The 14,936-nt window shown below is 37.6% G+C and overlaps 1 protein-coding gene and 1 long non-coding RNA gene across 2 annotated transcripts in view; one reads left to right on the forward strand and one right to left on the reverse strand.

The window, feature by feature from the left end:
• The window catches only part of LOC144288918 (uncharacterized), a 255,559-nt gene extending 249,487 nt beyond the window's left edge, over positions 1 to 6,072 (reverse strand). Inside the window, exon 1 of the mRNA XM_077856953.1 lies at positions 5,863 to 6,072. The gene's annotated coding sequence lies outside the window, so the exon portion shown is untranslated. The remainder of the gene's footprint in view (positions 1 to 5,862) is intronic.
• The window catches only part of LOC144288919 (uncharacterized), a 47,297-nt gene extending 32,872 nt beyond the window's left edge, over positions 1 to 14,425 (forward strand). Inside the window, exons 2-3 of the long non-coding RNA XR_013356985.1 lie at positions 13,717 to 13,847; positions 14,240 to 14,425. This is a non-coding gene — a long non-coding RNA (uncharacterized LOC144288919). The remainder of the gene's footprint in view (positions 1 to 13,716; positions 13,848 to 14,239) is intronic.
• The last annotated feature ends 511 nt before the right edge of the window (positions 14,426 to 14,936 follow it).

Consider the following 14,936-nt stretch of genomic DNA (forward strand, 5'->3'; position numbering starts at 1 on the left):
CAGAGATAAGGAAAAACATAACAGAGATAAAGGGCTCAATAAATGAAATGAGAAACATGCTTGATGGAATGAACAGCAAGATTTCTATCCGCAGATGAATGAATTAGTGAACTAGAAGATAAAGTAAAGGAAACTAACAAAGCTGAACAAAAGAGAGAAAAAAGAATTATGCAAAACAAGATTAAATTTAGGGAACTGAGGAACTCCATCAAACATAATAACATTCATATTATAGGAGTCCCAGAAGAAGAAGAGAGAAAAAGGGACAGAACATTTATTTGAAGAAATAATAGCTAAAAATTTCCCTAATCTGAGAAAGAAAATAGATATCCAGATCCAGGAGGCACAGAGAACTCTCATCAAAATCAACAAAAGCAGAAGTACACCAATTACAATTACATATTTAAATTAAATTAGCAAAATATAGAGATAAAGAAAACAATGTTAAAGCAGCAAGATAAAAGAAGATAGTAACTTCCAAGGGAAAACCCATAAGGCTAGAAGGAGATTTTTTAGCAGAAACTTTCCAAGCCAGAAAGGAATGGCATGATTACTCAAAGTGCTCAGCGGGAAAAGTCTGCAGCCAAGAATATTCTATCCAGCAGGGTTATCATTCAGAACAGGAGAGAGAGTTCCCAGACAAACAAAACAAAAGGAGTTCATGACCACTAAACCAACTGAGCAAGAAATATTAAAGGGAACTCTGAGTGGGAAGAAGAAACCAATAGTGTCCATATAAAGGTAAAAGACACAAAAGCAGAAAAAAAAATATTTCTATTAAGAAAATCAAAGAACTCACAAAATAAAAGGATATAAAATATAAAAACATATTACTAAAATGTGGGGAAGAGAGGAGTAAAGAATGGATTCAAATCTAAATAACTATCAAATTAATATAGACTCCCTAATGCAAGTAGAGGTCATATACAAACCTAATCGTAACCATATATAAGAATAAAGAGAAAGAAATCCAAATATATTACTAAGGAAAATCAGCAAACCTTGAAAGAGAAAAAGATAAGAAGGGATCAGATAAAAATCTTTGGAAACAACCACAAAACAAATAATAAATGACAACAAATACATATCTTATCAATTAATTACTTTGAATGTAAATGGACCAAATGCTCCAACCAAAAGACACAGCATTACAAAATGGACAAAAAACAAGAACCATCTATATGCTGCCTACAAGACACTCATTTTAGACCCAAGGACACTTGCAGATTGAGAGTTAGGGGTTGGAGAATCATCTATCATGCAAATGGCAAAGGAAAACCAGAGTAGCAATACTTATATTGGATAAAATAGACTTTAAAACAAAGAGTGTAACAAAAGACAAAGAAGGGCAGTATATAATAACAAAGAGGACAATTCAACAAGATTTCACAGTTGCAAATATTTATGTACCCAGCATAGGGACACCCAAATACATAAAACAGCTAATAACAAAAAGGGACTAAATAATAATATGATAATAGTATGAGACTTTAGCACCCCACTTACATCAATAGAAAGACTATCTAAAAAAACCAACAAGGAAACAATGGCTTTGAATGACACACTGGAACAGATGGATTAACACTGAACAGATATCTTCAGATCATTCCATCCTAAAACAACAGAATACACATTCTTTTCAAGTACACATGGAACATTCTACAGAATAGACTGCATACTAGCCCACAAAAAAAAAAAAAAAAAAAAAAAGCTTTAACAAATTCAAGAAGATTAAAGCCATACCATGTTTTGTTTTGTTTTGTTTTGTTTTTTAAACCAAGCTTCTTTTCTAGTCACCAAACCTATGAAATTAGAATACAAACCTACTCACACACAGGAAAAATCTGGAAAGACCACAAATACATGAACTTACTACTAAATAATGATTGAGTCAACCATAAAATAAAACGAGAAACAAAAATTATGTAGAAACAAATGAAAATGAAAACACAACAGTCAAAAATCTTTGGAATATAGCAAAAGTGATTCTAAGTGGAAAGTTTATCCCAATACAGGCCTACCTCAAGAAGGAAAAAAAAAATCTATTTTAAATAAACAACCTAATCTTATACCTAAAGAAGCTAGAAAAATAACAACAAACAAAACCTAAAACCAGCAAAAGGAAGGAAATCATAAAGATTAGAACAGAAATAAATGATACAGAAACTAAAAAGAGAATGGAACAGATCTATGAAACCAAGAGCTGGGTCTTTGAAAAAAATCAATAAAATTGATAAACCTATAGCCAGGCTTATCAAGAAAAAAAAAAATAAAAGGACTCGAATAAATAAAATCACAAATAAGAGAAGAGAGGAGCAGTGTAAAGAAGAGGCAAGAATGACCCCCGGACCGGCCAAAGCCCGCGTGCCGCTGCATCCCTGCGTCCAGTGCTTACGTCCTGCTGCCGTCACCGCCATGCCCAAGAGAAGGGGATGCTGAAGGGGATGCTAAAGGAGATAAAGCCAAGGTGAAGGATGAGCCACAGAGATCTGCAGGGTTATCTGCTAAACCTGCTCCTCCAAAGCCAGAGCCAAGCCTAAAAAGGCCCCTGCAAAGAAGGGAGAGAAGATACCCAAAGAGAAAGAGGGGAAAGCTGATGCTGGCAAGGGTGGAAAGAACCCTGCAGAGAATGGAGATGCCAAAACAGACCAGGCACAGAAAGCTGATGGTGCTGGAGATGCCAAGTGAAGTGTGTGCATTTTTTATAACTGTGCACTTCTGGTGACTGTACAGTTTGAAATACTATTTTTTATCAAGTTTTATAAAAATGCAGAATTTTGTTTACTTTTTTTTTTTAAGCTATGTTGTTAGTACACAGAGCATTTCATTGTTGTTTTGGGGGAAGGGCATATGTCACTAATAGAATATCTCCGAAGATAGATTGATAACAAGGGAAAAAACACCTTTTCCTTCTAGTTTTGAGAAACTTCCTCTTGGCTCCCACGAGGAGGGATTCCTTGATATTGACACACATGAGCCACCTTGGTGGTGTGGAAAAACTAAAATTCATCTTTTTATGTCCTCTTCTCCCTCTTTGCCTTCAACATAGACTTGACTCCCTTAAACCCAGAGACCTGTTGGAACCTGACCTCAAGAAATGGTTCCTAATATGTCAGGCAACCTGGACTTTACAGTGTCACCCCTGAGACAGTGTCCCTCAAAAGAGTTTTTTAAGCTTGTGGATCTTCAGATTGATAATTCTGTCATTTTCATTTCATTTCCTGAAAGTCAGGGTCAGCTTGTGAAAAGTTGTTAAACAACATGCTAAATGTGAACTGTCAACCCTTACTCTAAACTTTCCCTGTTCAGAGCATCACATGGAGACTTCATTGGGTTTTATAGTGGCTTTCTGATTTTGGTAGTCCATTGAAGAAGGGAGTTTAAAAGTTGTATACTGTTAACGATCGTCTGCCCATGTTCTGCCTGAAATACCATGATTGTTTATGAAAAGTATCTTTAATAAAGCTGGATACAGTTTGGCTTGAAAAAAAAAACAAATAAGAGAGGAGAAATAACAACCCACACCACAGAAATACAATTATAAGAGAATATTATGAAAAACTATATACCAACTAATTGGACAAACTGGAAGAAATGAATAAATTCCTAGAAACATATAAACTACCAAAACTGAAACAGGAAGAAATGGAATATTTGAGCAGACTCATAACCAGTAAAGAAATTGAATCAGTAATGAAAAAACTCCCAATAAGGACGCCTGGGTGGCTCAGCGGTTGAGTGTCTGCCTTCGGCTCAGGACCTGATCCTGGGATTCCAGGATCAAGTCCCACATCAGGCTCTTGCATGGAGTCTGCTTCTCCTCCCTCTGCTTATGTCTCTTCCTCTCTCTCTGTCTCTCATGAATAAATAAATAAAATCTCAAAAAAAAAAAAAAACCTCCCAACAAAAAAAAGTCTAGGACCAGATGGCTTTCTAGGCAAATTCTACCAAACATTTAAAGAAGAGTTAATACCTATTCTTCTCAAACTATTCCAAAAAATAGAAAAGGAAGAAAAACTTCCAAATTCATTCTATGAGGCCAGAATTCCCTTGATATCCAAAACCGGATAAAGATATCACTAAAAAAGAGAACTACAGGCCTATACCACTGATGAACATAGATACAAAACTCCTCAACAAAACACTAGCAAAACAAATTCAACAGTATATTTTAAAAATCAGCCATGGGCACCTGGGTGGCTCAGTTGGTTAAGTGTCTGACTCGATTCTAGCTCAGGTCATGATCTTGGGGTAGTAGGATCAAGTCCCATTTTAGGCTCTGTGCTCAGTGTGGAGTCTACATGAGATTCTCTCCTTCTCCCTTTGCTCCTCCCCCTGCTCATTCTCTCTCTCTCTCTCTCATTAAATAAATAATTTTAGGGGATCCCTGGGTGGCTCAGCAGTTTAGCACTGCCTTCAGCCCAGGGCTGATCCTGGAGTCCTGGGATCAAGTTCCATGTCAGGCTCCCGGCATGGGGCCTGCTTCTCCCTCTGCTTGTGTCTCTGCCCTTCTCTCTCTTTCTCTGTCTATCGTGAATAAATAATAAAATCTTTTTTAAAAAATAAATAAATAATTTTAATGATATTCAAGTGGGGTTTATTCCTGGGTTGCCAGAGGGTTCAATATTTGCAAATCAATCAACATGAAACACTACATTAATAAAAGAAAGAATAAGAACCATATGATCATTTATATGGAGGAGAAAAGACATTTGCTAAGGTACAACACCCATTCATGATAAAAACATTCAACAAAGTAGGTTTAGAGGGAACATACCTCAACATAATAAAGGTCATATAGGCAAAACCCACAGCTAATATCATCCTTAATGGGGAAAAAAACACTGTTTTTCAGGTCAGGAACAAGACCAAGATATCCATCCACTCACACTCCTTTTATTCAACATAGTACTGGAAGTCCTAGATGCAGCAATCAAACAACAAAATAAATAAAAGGCATCCAAATCGGTAAGGAAGATGTAAAACTTTTACTATTTGCAGTATGACATGATGCTCTATATGGAAAACCCTAAAGATTGCACCAAAAAACTGCCAAAACTGATAAATGAATTCAATAAAGCTGCAGCATATTAAATCAATGTACAGAAATCTGTTGCATTTCTATACACCAATAATGAAGGAGCAGAAAGAGAAATTAAGAAAACAATCCCATTTACATTGCACCAAAAATAATATCTCAGAATAAACCTAATCAAAGAGGTGAGGGACCTGTACTCTGAAAACCATAAAACACTAATGAAAGAAATTGAAGACAAAACAAAGAAATGGAAAAGCATATCATGCTCATAGATGGAAGAACAAATATTGTTAAAATGTCTATACTACCGAAAGCAATCTACACATTTAATGCAATCTCTATCAAAATACCAACAGCACTTTTCACAGAACTAGAACATACAATTGTAAAATTTGTATGGAGCAAGAAAAGACCTGAATAGCCAAAGAAACCTTGAAAAAGAAAAGCAAAGCTGTCGGCATCACAAAAAAAAATAGTTCCATCTACTATAGCATCAAAAGGATAAAGCATTTAGAAATAAACAAAGGAAGTGCAAAACTTGTATTGAGAAAACTATGAAACATCATGAAAGAAACAAAAGACAATGTAAATAAATGAAAAGATGTGTCATTTTCATGGATTAGATAAGATGGATACACTCATGTCCATTGGTAATATACAGATTCAATTCAATCTTTATCAAAACTCTAAGTGGCTTCTTTACAGATGTAGCAAACTGACCCTGAAATTCATACGGAAATCCTAGCTACCCAGAATAGGCCCCAAAAATCTTGAAACAGAAGAACAAAGTTGGAAAACTGACATTTGCCAATTTTAAAACTTACTACAAAGCTACAATAATGAAGATGATATTGGCATAAAGACAGACATATAGGGATGCCTGAGTGGCTCAGTGGTTGCATTGTTGAGTGGCTCAGGTCTGTCTTTGGCTCAGGACATGATCTGGGGTCCTGGGATCAAATCCCACATCGGGCTCCTCACAGAGAGCCTGCTTCTCTCTCTGCCTGTGTCTCTGCCTCTCTCTGTGTGTCTCTCATGAATAAATATATATATATTTAAATTAGACAGACATATAGATCAATGGAATAGAATTTAGAGTCCAGAAGTAAAGGCTTGCATTCACAATTAATTGCCATGACGATTCAGTGGGGAAAAGACAAAAGGTTCTGAGACAACTGTATATCCACGTGCAAAATAATAAAGTTGGATTTTTGTCTCACATTGTATATAAAAATTAACTCAAAATAGATTAAAAAATAAAAACAATGAGCCAAAAAATAAATAAAAACACTGAGCCATCCAGGTGCCCCTGAACTGTACACTTTAGTGAAGTGTATAGATATGATTGAGATGGCAGTTTTATCTCAGTAAAGCTTTTGTTTTTTAAAACACAATAAAATTAAGTTAAAGACTGGATGGCAGAAAAAGTGCCCAGTCATAGCTCTTTGGAGAGTGGGATGAGGTAACTATAAAGGTGCATTGCACTATTAGTGGGCAGGTAGAAGCTGGTTACCTCTTACATCCACGTCTTTATATAAACTCCAGGGAGTTCTCCATTTTCTCCTACAGCCCCCTAATCTCAAATTGAGTTCTGTATAACACGGTTTATCATAATCAAAGTGTTGGACCATTCTCTGGGAGTTTTGGCACACTAGAAGATTAAATAAGATCATACATAAAAATCAAGGTTCGGGGTACCTGGGTGTTCAGTTGGTCAAGCATCTGACACTTGGTTTCTGTTCAGGTCATGATCTCAGGGTCTTGTGTGAGATCCAAACCATGCCCTGCCTCTGCCATAATGGGCTTTTGCTCAGTGCTGACTCTGCTTGTCCCTCTAACTCCCCTACCCCTACCCCAGCTCATGTGCACACACTCTTTCTCTCTCAAATAAATAGATAAATAAATTAAAATAATAGTAATTAAAAAATCAAGCTTGGGCAGACTTTTGGATAGAGGTACCAGACAAACTTTTCAAAGGCCAAAAAGAAGTCTGAAACAGTGTCAGTCTGTTTATAGCTGTATTTGGAAGCCACACATAGTTTCTACATTCACTTGCCATTGAAAAGACCATTGGTCAATGGCAATGATTGTGTGCCTACTGTATGCCACACACTGTGCCAGGTGCTGGAGACAGATACTGAGTAAAGCAAGTTCTCTGCCTCTGAGAAGTTCCCAGCGTAAAGGGAAGCAAATGATTACATAAGTAATAGATACAGGCTGTAGTGGAAGTCTGGACTAAGCCACTGTGGGAGCAGAGAAGAGGGAACAATTGGCTTTGCATTAGTGAAGCTGAGAAAGCTTCCTGTGATGGTGACCTTCCAGCTAGAGAATGAACAACACCAATAAAAGCCTGAATGCCCTCTTGGCATTTTTTCCTCTGCATATAAAATTCTTGTTATGCTATTAAGCCAGTGTTTATATATATATATATAAAATTATCTAAAAACAAAGCTGAATTAAATACCAAAAAGGCACTAAATATAGCTATAAAGCTATTCAAAGAATAAAACATGAGTATGTGGTGTGTTGTTTTTTTTTTTTGCTTTTTTTTTTTTCTTTTTCTTTTTTTTTTTTTTTTGAGTATGTGGTTTGAGACATTTATGGACTTTCTTTATCCTGCATTTTTATAAGAACACAGTTAATTAAGAAAATAATCTATTGTCAACCAGTTCTATTTTGCTTATCAAACAATAGGCTCATTTCTGAATGAAAGACTAAGCTGAACCACAAGATCATTTAATTATAATGCAAGTGGGATGCCTGGGTGGCTCAGTGGTTTAGTGCCTGCCTTGTGTTTAGGGCATAACTCTGGAGTCCTGGGATCGAGTCCCGCATCGGGCTCCCTGCAGGGAGCCTGCTTCTCCCTCTGCCTGTGTCTCTGCCTTTCTCTCTGTCTGTGTCTTTCATGAATAAATAAAATAAAATAAAATAAAATAAAATAAAATAAAATAAAATAAAATAAAATAAAATAATTATAAGATTAGCAGTGACTTCACTACATAGTCTGTGCTTCCTGACTTTAGGCCTGGCTGGGTTTAATTACTCCTGGTTTAAAATTTTTCTTTTCTTAAAATAGTTTAGTATGATTTTCCACAACTTCCCTTGATAATCTGTTTTTTGTCACCTATGGACAGTCTCACATGTCATCCATCAAGTGAAACAAAGTGGAGTCTTACTGTGCAATTACTATAAAAACAAGCTGGTAACCCAAAAGAATACTAGCATTGGACTTTTCAAAAGGCTGAATTCCTCAGACATTGAAGCTTATCGGCAAATGGCCTGTGAACAATATTTTGCTGCATCTCTGAATAAGCAAAGTGCTTTTATCTTAATATGATTTGTCAAGAAATTTCCCTACCAAGAAAGACACCCCTACCATGTGATTTCCAGGATGACCATCTCCTGCTGTGATAAAATTGAAATTTCTTCTGTCAGTTTAGTGGGAAAGGGGAAATATATGATAACAGAAAGATTTTTCTTTCAGGAAGCAGTAAGAAACTACCCCCTCATAGAAGAGAGTTTTCTTGCCTTCCATCCTTGGACTTGGCTGCTAATGTCCTAGGAACAGGCAAAAATACTCTCTCACCTCCTATGCCTGGTTACACCCCAAATGAGCCAAACAGATTTACGACTTATATTTGTGAGCTCCCTTTGATTTTGTGTAACTAATAGTGTTATATGGTTTTGTTAAAACTATGTTTGCTGGTCAAAGGTATGACTTTAATTTCAACTCCTTTCTACTTACTTTCTTAAGATTTAGTTCTTGCTTTAATTTCTTTAAATTTAGTGTTTCAATCGCCCCTTCCACCCCCAAGAGGATTGGCTTTGGTATGCTTAAAAAAACAAAAACAAACCCTGATTATGATTGAAACACAGGATGAACTTTGAAGGTATCCAGAGGTACTTGGAAGTGTTTTTCCCAATATAATTTGGCCACAAAATACAGGAGCAGAACAATCTTGGACTTAAATTAGTACTGAAGGTTTACAGACCTTCTACTAGTGGCAAATAATTGTTTCAGTGGAGGACAACTGTGTCACTGGTTTTATGCAAGCAATTTCCTACACACAAAAGCAGAATGTTATTTCTTCTCAAATGAAAGTTTAATTGCATATGACAGCCTTAGAATTCAACCAAGAATTGGGGAAGAGGCCCAATTAGGGATCAGCCATTCTCAGCCCCTACTCCCACCAGCTCTGCCCACCATCCCAGCCTCAGACACTAGCCAGACAGAGCTAATCTAACCCTTCCCAGAAGCCTGTGTGACAGGAGACTTGAAATCAGAGCGTCTCTCAGAGTAAATTCTGACCAAGGTGTTAGTTCATCCTGGCCAACTCCTTCCAGAGAGACCAGAGGTAGACTTCCCCTGAGTCCATGGTTCCTTAGAAGTGTGGTCAGTCCATACCTTGGTGACTCCTTTCAAAGAGGATTCAGCTTGGGCTCTCACTATTTTCAAAGTCTTTGGAAAGTTCATTATATCTTGTGGTGGGACCAAGTCTGAGAAACAGTCAATCTTGGTCAGGTGAACCCTTGCTGACTAGTTTCAGAGCACCTCAATCCATCATTCATTCTTTAAGCGAGTTTATAGGTGACCCATCCAACCATGCAGCCGTAAATTGAATTTTGGCAGACCGTGCCAGCAATAAGGAGCCCACAAGAAAGCAGCAGAGCAGAGTGACCAAAGGCTTGAGCTCTGAACCAAACTGTATGATCTTGGACAAGTGACATAATCCCTCTGTGGCTCAGTAGCCTCATCCATAAAATAGGGATAATAGTATTTCCCCTACAGGCAATTTTGAAGAATGAACGAGTTAATACATCCAAAAGTGCTTAGAATAGTGCCTGAAACACGGTAAATGCCACATAAATATTTGCTGTTGTGAGTTATGAGCATGGTCAACAGACTGAGGTATTTAAAAATCGGTATGATATAATTAAAAACAAATGAAATTGTACTTCACTAGGCTTCAGCTTTGATTGGATTTCCTAGCATGGAGATACGTTTTTGATTACTATTACAGAGCAACTATTCCAACACTTCTTAAACTGGTCTTAACAGAAGATTATTCCAGGAGATGTTAATTAGGTGTGCCAGAAAAAAAATGTTCCTGCAGCAAACAAATTTGTTTGTTCAGCCATTAAACAAAATTTAACTGATTTCTTGACTCCAGGACTTTTTAGTCTTTCATGTGATACGTACGTTATGAAACACAGGAGAAAGATTTGGTGTGCAAGACTTACCAAGTGTAATTGAATGCAGAATCCTCTGTTCTTAGAGTTCTCTTCCATCTACTAAGCATCCCCAAACTGTGTTCCAGTTCCACTTGGCAACTGACAAAAAGACTATTACATCAAGTTACATTTAAGTCCTTTTCTCCTAATTCCTAATTGGTATGAACAAATTATATCACACTGAAAAAAAATATTCACAGGTGTGGAAACCAATGAGCAGTTTCCAGATGTGGAGTTTTCAAAGACAAGTAAAATCAATAGGTTGTCACTATTTTATCTTACCAGAAAAGATCATTAAGATAAATTGTCATTTATTATTACCATTGTTTCATATAAGAACCAATTTTAACAACCCCCAAAAAATGAAGGAACAATATAACTTAAGGGTAAAGTACCATTATTAAAGTTAAATACATGCAGCCATAATTAAGAATTGAAATAATGATAATTATGATCATTATTGCAAAATTCACTACATTATTTGCATTTTTGTCATTTTGCCTCAAATCAGGGAAAATTTCTTCTTGATCTGTTATTTGGGAATGACTGACATTTAGAGCAGTTTATGGAGCTTGTCAAATTAAACCTATGTAGTTCAGATTTGTTTTATTTTGCAAAATATGGCTTCTTACTTATTGGCCCCATTCGTCACTGTCATGGAGTCCTGCATGTCTGGCTGACTATCATGCATATGTCTGGATATCATTATTTAAAGAGATGGTGCTTCTATCTTGCTGGTAGGTTAGGAACACTGTGGTGGTGGGTAGGAGGAATGGACAGGGCCGCTCCAGGCATACCACTGACCTATGAACACATCTCCATGCTTTTTTGGGCATCTTGTCCAAACTTACAACTATATCTTCTGGAAATCCCTTCTATAATAAAGAACATGTACCACGTTTGCCTTAATTAAGATCTAGTTCTCCTGTGAGGAGGCTAGAACCTCTGCCGTCTTTCAAGTAGAAGTTATGCATTTCCCCCATTCTTTCCACGTTAGAAGGAGGGGATGATGTCTTCCTCATTCCCTAGTACAATTTCCAGCCCCATCTTGCTCCACTTTTATATAAAAGTTGCCTGAAACACTCCCTTTTCAGATTTTAGGAGTATTCCCCTTCTCATGGTTTTTCTCTCTCTCCTGCTTTTCAGACTCCTTCATAAGATCGTTTCTTTACCATCTGTCCAAATATGGCATTCCTTGCTTTGGTCAGTTACCCTCTTCTTTTTCACTTTATATTCTTTCCCTGAAATTTCTCAATATAGGATCACTTATCATCTAATTTACTAATGAATCTCAGATTTTTATTTCTTATCCAAAGCTTTCTTCTGGGCTTCAGACCTATGTATCCTGCTACTCATCCTCCCCCTACAGATTTCACAGGTTCCTCAAATTCTAACCAACTAACTTCATTTCTTAGCTAAGTTCATAACTAACCTTGCTTCCTTTACCCCAAACCTGTTTCCTATCCCAGACACTGTACCATCAGTCATCCAGCCAATGCTGAAAACTAAGGGACACTTTAACTCTTCTTTTTTCTTCACCTTCCCATGCCCCAGAGCCCAAATCTCATTTTTCCTTGAGATCAATAAAATCTACTTTCTAAGCATCTCTCAAAATTTACCATTTTCTCTTTTTCTGGACTAGCCCCTGCCATCATGCAAGGCTATTCTCTCTTGCTCGCATCACTAGGACTCCAGCCTTGCCCCTTCAGTATTTTCTCCCTTCTGCAGTGACCTTTCTGATTACAGCAACCTCAGACCTGAAACCCTTCAATGGCTTCCCTACCCAACTCTTTAACGTGACAGCAAAGGTCCTTCCTGATCTGGCTGCTGCTTGCTTCTACAACCTGTGCTATTGCCCCTCCATACCCAATGACATTTGGCGACTTACAGAAGCCACACCCTCTTAAGACTCTAGGCCTTTGCACAGGTTACTCCCCACCATACACATAAGACCATTTAACCCACATATCCCTTTGCCTGGTTCATTTTTTTTCTAACTTCAGGCCTCAGTTTGGATATCTCTTCCACCAGGAAGTTTTCTCAGATATCTCAACTCAGTATTAGGTTAAGAGCCTCTCCTCTGGGTTTTCATAGTGTGCTAATTGTAGAATTTCCTACAAGAACAATCATTATTTGTTTGTCCACCTTCTCCTCCAAACTATAAGCTCACGAAGACAAAGACCATGTTGTTTTTATTAACCATCTTATTTCTTGAGCTTTGCACTTGGCCAGCTCATAATAGGCACTTGATAATATTTTAAAAAGATGAATTTGTGCATTTAATGATTGTTTTCTAATTTAAGTGTTCTTATTAGTGGATGTATCACTTAGGTCTCAAGAGGAAGCAGCCCACTCAAAATAAGTTGATTCAGGGACAAGTGACTTATAAAGGGATGATGTACAAGTATGCAAACTTGGATATGCAAACTTGTAGTAATGATTCAGTAACTTAGGCTGTTACCACCTTTAGGAAAGAAGCAGTTGCAGAACAAGAAGGAAAGATACTCATATAAAACTAGTCACTTGACAAGAACATTGGCCATGGTTAAGAGACATAGCCAGCTGAAGTCAGGATTCAACCAGAGAAACAGGGCTAGTAGGAGATAAACAGTAAGACATTGATTGCAAGGGATTGGCTTATGTAATTGTGGAGACTAGCAAAGCAAGGCCAAAATGTGTATAATAGGCCTTTGGGAAGGGCAGGCTGGAACCCTCAGACACAGGATGAAGCTCCTGTCCACAGACAGAATTTGGTCTTCTCCTGGGAAGCCTTACTTCTACTGTTAAGTGCTGAAGTGATGGAGTCAGTCCTGCTCAGATTACCTAGGAGAATCTTCCTTTCATAGAATCAATTGATTATAGACTTTAATCACATCTAAAAAATACTCTCACAGCAACACCTGGATTAGTGTTTGATTAAGTAACTGGGAAATACAGCTAAATTGGCACATAAAACTGACCGTCTCCACTAACCTGAAGGAAGGGATCAAGGGAATGCACATCCTGTCCTCACTCTCTCCATTGGCTGAGCCCTACTTGTTCTCAGTCAGAAGGCAGAACCTATTGATGGACTGAACCCTCACAGGTTACTAGATTCCTCATATCACCTGCACTGTGAGACAGAGAGATGGAACCAAGCTCCAGAACATGCTGCTTGGGTTGAGTGTGAGATTTTTCCAAAATAAATAAATAAATAAATAAATGAGGATTCAGACTGAGTAAAGGAAAATGCTTTTCCTTTGGGCTGTAGGGACAGATCCATGTGGTTAATGATTCCACCTACTACTGCCCCCTTAAATCAGAAATCCCTTTACTCACATCAAGACTTCCTGATAATTTGAATGCACCTCTACGAGCTCATGTGGCATGTTGTAAGGAACAGAGCCAGGGCAGCACAAAGTGATGTGGCCCGATCTGCATAATTTTTCCTGTGCTATCTCCATCAGGATGCTGCAGCCTGTGGTATCTCCACTGGGAGTCAGCCAGGCCTGAAGTGGATGGAAAGCAGCTGGACGGACAATTCAGGAGCTCTGACATAAGTCCACCTGCCAGCCTTTGCCCAGTGCAAAATAATAAGGTGATACAAGTAAAGGGTTGACTATCTCCTGGGTAATACTTACTTTTCATAGTTAAAAGTTCAGACTCCAAAATTAAGCTGGTAAGGTGCAAACCCCTGCTTCACTACCTGCTGAGTATGACTTTTTAGACAGGTTAGTTAACCTACAGAGAGAAAATTATTATGGAGATTCAATGAATTCATGAATATTTCAGAACAGTACCTGGTACGTAGTATCCATCAAAAGCAAAAGCAAATTGATGTTTTCAATTTCCTAAATACAACAACCTCCAGAACTCTAATGCAGCAGTCAGCAAAGCCAAATCCAGTCTGTTACCTGTTTTTTTTTTTGTTTTTTTTTTAATATTTTTTTTAATATTTTTTTATTTTTTATTTTTATTTATTTATGATAGGCACACAGTGAGAGAGAGAGAGAGGCAGAGACACAGGCAGAGGGAGAAGCAGGCTCCATGCACCGGGAGCCCGACGTGGGATTCGATCCCGGGTCTCCAGAATCGCGCCCTGGGCCAAAGGCAGGCGCCAAACTGCTGCGCCACCCAGGGATCCCCTGTTACCTGTTTTTGTAAATAAAGCTTTATTGGAACATAGTCATGCTCAATCATTTACATATTGTCCATGGCTCCATTTACTCTGCAGAATCACATAGTTGCCACAGAGATAGTATGACCTACAAAAAATAAAATATTTATTCTCTGGCCCTTCCTAGAAACCCCAGATTTAGAAAATGAAAGTGATTACTTAAAAGAGATTAAATGGAACTGCTTTATACCCACAAGAATAGATACACTATTACAATACATAAAGCTTGATTTTTCCCAAAGAAATCTTATCACTCATTACACAATACTCAGGAATAAGTATAACGCATGTTCCCTCCACACACCTTTTAAAAAAATTTTGGCCTTGACTGAAAAAAGAAAAGCTTGAGATAAGATTTCAAACTGAATTTTAAAAATGAAGACCCAAAAGATTCCCTTTCCCTTGGTTCTGTATGCACAACTTTGGTCACAATCTGTTTGTGGCAAATTAGTTCAGTCGATTAGAGAGAAGGGTGCTACTGAAACTCAAGTTAAGTCTTTGACCTATAAC

This window comes from Canis aureus, chromosome 18 (assembly GCF_053574225.1).
Source record: "Canis aureus isolate CA01 chromosome 18, VMU_Caureus_v.1.0, whole genome shotgun sequence".
Taxonomy (NCBI): domain Eukaryota; kingdom Metazoa; phylum Chordata; class Mammalia; order Carnivora; family Canidae; genus Canis; species Canis aureus.